At 34.1% G+C, this 4,290-nt stretch overlaps 1 long non-coding RNA gene across 1 annotated transcript; it reads left to right on the forward strand.

Annotated features, from left to right (window-relative positions):
- The first annotated feature begins 942 nt into the window (after window positions 1-942).
- On the forward strand, window positions 943-4,014 carry LOC148907275 (uncharacterized). The gene is made up of 3 exons (XR_016121158.1): window positions 943-1,054; window positions 2,257-2,510; window positions 3,589-4,014. It is a non-coding gene; the product is annotated as an uncharacterized LOC148907275 (long non-coding RNA).
- Window positions 4,015-4,290: the final 276 nt, after the last annotated feature.

Genomic DNA, 4,290 nt, shown 5'->3' on the forward strand with positions numbered 1-4,290 from the left:
AGGATTTCCAGTGATTCAGTTAAATGGAATTTTCCCCAAAGCAAATAACGTTTAACATTGCGAACAACAAATGGATTAATAAATAGGATGGGTGGGAAAGAACAATCCTAAGGAAACCCGACTTTTCAAATTTGTTTTCACATGCGAAAATTTCATATCAAGGGAACAAAAACTTTATATATTATTTTGGCAACGATATTAGGCCATTCCTTCATATTTTACATAAAAGTGGTTCAAGAATTGACTGTATATTCCTTAGGGTTTTAACTTACCCCGCTCAGCCAATATCTTCAATTTTATTTTATTTTGTTTTATTGGTTGACTTTTGCGTTTCTCTCTTCGAACTTATAGATGTTACGTTATCTGGCTAAGAATGTATCCTATTCGAAAAGTCTTTAAAAAGGATAAAGTGTACAATGGGCTCGGAATTAGATAGATTAAATGTGCATCGCTTTTAATTCATATGGACAATACAAGTCTTAAGCGGTCAATATAATTATATGTACTAAGACCGGCCTTTTTGTTTCCAACGCCTCGTTTCATTTCCTTGACTTCGAAGTGATGTTTACTCTAAGGCATCACTTTTGATATTGTTTAACTATTCGAAGAGTTTTCATCAAAGGGATTGATTGCGAATCTACTTCCAAACAGCTGAATACGAAGCAAACTAACTTCCTTCTCCGTACGAACAAACAAATCAATGTCAATGATGAACATCTTTGATATCTTGAATTTTCTGGCTTCTTTTGTGAAGAAAACCCTTGAAACTGACGGTATTTTCCGGACATTGCCGGTTCTTTACACGCCTGGACTTAAGAATGAATGACCAAAGGGTGGTAATAAAAGATCTAACATTGTTAAGTGGTTTTAATCTAGTAGCGAGGCCAACGGGGGCGACCAAAATTAGGTTGTTCCGTCATCTCCGGAAATTTCTGGGCATAAAATGCGAGAGCCGTTTGCAGGTAGAATCACTCGACGACGCTCTTGGATACAACACATCCTTCTAAGAAGCTCAAGAAGCCAACTATTAACCCGGCTCACAACGTCAGAACAGGTAATCATAGTAAATAGACGTGCTAATTCAATTGATGATAAATTATTTATTTCTAGTTAGAGCTGAGTAATCAGGCCGAAAAGACACTGTTCGATCGCAGTTGTAGTAGTTTTTAGGTCGATTATTTCGATCAAAGTTAGATAAAAAGTTATACTTGTTAACTAATTGAGGACTTAACGTGAGATAAAGGACCGAAAAATGTAAAAAAATATGTCATGAGATTTATGGAAAAGTACTAGCTGAAACAGACGTTATTCATTCTTTTATTTCTGCGACAATTGTTTCAATGAACAAGAAAAAGAAAGAGTAAGTAAGAATTAAAAAAGATTTTGTTATTTATTAACAATTATTTCAGTTTTAGGTTCTTTCACTGACTAGATTGCAAATCGTTATCTGAAAAAAATAACAACAACAACCATAACAAAAAAAAAAAAAAAAAAAAAAGAAGTAGTTTGTTAAAAACTTTTAAAGGATGCTGAAATTCGACTAATTAAATTCTAAAGGTGTGTAAATATAACCCACTAAATGCCGGTCGTCCTCAATTTGATCCTTAAAGCAGTGACTCTACACACTTGAAAACTTGTATCTAGCTAGTGTGCTAAGCAAATGGTGCATGGTTTGATCCTCAGTGACCTCTTACACTTGTTTTAAGGAGCAAGCGTAGCTCGGTTGTTAGTGTGTGCTGCCTGTTAAGCAACTAGGCCTATAGTTTGATACTCAGTGACCTCACACACTTGATTTAAGGAGCACGCGTAGCTCGGTCGTTAGTGTGTGCTGCCTGTTAAGCTACTAGACCCATAGTTTGATCTTCAGTGACCTCACACACTTGATTTAAGGAGCAAGTGTGGCTTGGTTGGTTAGTGTGCTGCCTGCTAAGTAACTAGGTTCATAGTTGGATCCTCCGTGACCTCACACACTTGTTTTAAGGAACAAGTTTGGCTTGGTTAGTTAGTATGCTGCCTGCCTGCTAAGCAAGAGGTCCATAGTTCGATCCTCCGTGACCTCACACGCTTGTTTTAAGGTCTTTTTTAAGTGTGCTGCGTGCCAAGCAGAAATTCTTAAGTTTGATTTTCTAATCACTCTATTGCTTTATTACTAAATTTAACCTAACTATTTTTTACTGTTTCTCTATCTTTTTCGAGCGAGAAAAAACCCAATATATTCCTGTTCAAGTTTCGAGGGTGTGACTTCTTTTCTTTCAGATATGGTTTCCTGTGGAATTTCGAAGATGACTGTGGCCTTCGTACTGTTTGTAGCAATAGCCTGTCTACTTGCGCCAGCAGATTGCCATCTTACAGTCGGTAGAAGTTTCAATCCTTTAGCCAAAAATAATCCCCAAAAATCAGCTTTTGAAGAAGAGCTATTCGAGAAAATTCCACCTGAACTAGAAAATGTTGGAGACCTTTACAGAAGAATGCTCAAAAGAAGAAACAGATTGACTAGAGCATGATTGATGGTAAGCTGGTTATTTTTCCTTTCATTTGTTCATTCGTTCATATTCTCGTTCATTAATTCATTCTTTTTCATTTATTTGCTTTTTAAGTCGTTTATTCATATTTTCTTTCAGTTTACCTTCTTCCATCCTTTTTCCTTGGTTTTTTTTTTTACTCTCAGTTAAATTTCAAACATACTTCTTAAAAATTTCTGCATTTTTTACTTGTGAACAGCGAATAGAGAACCAGACCAATTCAAAAATTCTTAGCATTTAGTATCTAATATTCATAACTTTATTTAACGGATCTCACAAGCTTTTACAGTTTAATATTGATTGTAAAAGTTTATAAGTGACTCAGTGGCCGCTGTTCTCTAGATATTTTGGCTCATATGTATTCAATATATTTCAATATTGAGACACTTTTTTTCGTTGTTTGAGGGAAAATTCATCAAGAGATTGAACCGACTTGTCGACCACTAATATTATCACTTACCTAAAGAGATGCCACAAAGAGATAAAACTAGACCCATATATGAAGGAAGTGAATAACGGAAAGGAATATATAGCTACGTTTTAGGGTGTTGGTATATACGTTCAGTACAGATAGTGGCCCACAAAACCTTTATATTAATGTAGTTTGCATTACTTTGAATCGATAGGTTTTGATGTCGATATTCGGGGACGTAGGAGATGATATTTGGCCAAAACAAATGCACTGTTTATTGTTCACTTTAGTATTATTTATTATGCCCGAGGATGACGCTAAGGAAACTAAATCGAACATTAATATTATCCTGGCTGATCAAACTTAGAGTAGGGCTAACACACAAATCGAATCTTGAAACAACCTCTGGGCTGATCAAAGTCAGGGCACGGCTAACTCACAGATCGAACCCTGAAACAACCTCTGGGCTGATCAAAGTCAGGATACGGCTAACTCACAGATCGAATCCTGAAACAAAATCTGGGCTAATGTAAGTCAGGCCTAGGGTTAACCCAACGAAAAGCAAGTAGAAGAAAGAAGCGGCCAGAAATTCAAAATATACTTAACAATACATCCAAAGATCTAAATTAGGTAATTTTGATTTTTTTTTTCCAGAAGCCTAAAGAACAATATCGTAGAACCACGTGACATGTTCCTACAGTACTTCCTTCCAGCGGGCTAAAAAAACAAAAATGAAGAGTATCGACCAAATAAGTATCGACCAAGCTGTTTCAGAAAGCAAGTTTTCCATTTGAGTAGAAATTTTTATTATTTTTGAAACTGTTTGTGGTTATTGCTTTGCTAATCACACTATATCCGTATAAGAAAAATGAATAATATAAACTGGAAAATGTTAACTGAAATCGATATTACTGACAAACGCTGCATAATTTAATTAATTTCAAAATATAATCTAAGATATTTCATTCCAGTACTGGTTGATCTTGTAGCGCCTTGTGAGTATATCTTGTTGTAGACATGTACTGTTGAAGATTAGACCTGACCATTGATAACAATAAATAAAGAATTTGAAACTTTAAATGTTGTTTTTTGCTGTTGTTGTTGTTGTTGTTATATTCGGTTGTTGTTTCCTGTTTTATTAGCTTTTAAAAAAAAGTTTTTAAATCTTTATTATTATTATTATTTTATTATTATTACTTTTTTTTTTGTTGTTGTTGTTTTGTCTTATTTTGATTATTTATTTATCTATTTTTGTTTTGATTTATTTATTTTTATTATTATTATTATTATTATTATTATTTATCATTTATTATTTTTCGTTTTGGTTTTTGTTATGAGAAAACTTTGAATCTTTGG

The sequence above is a fragment of the Actinia tenebrosa genome, unplaced genomic scaffold (assembly GCF_029948245.1).
Source record: "Actinia tenebrosa isolate PJP-AT-01 unplaced genomic scaffold, QUT_ActTen_1.0 PGA_scaffold4__44_contigs__length_22323623, whole genome shotgun sequence".
Taxonomy (NCBI): domain Eukaryota; kingdom Metazoa; phylum Cnidaria; class Anthozoa; order Actiniaria; family Actiniidae; genus Actinia; species Actinia tenebrosa.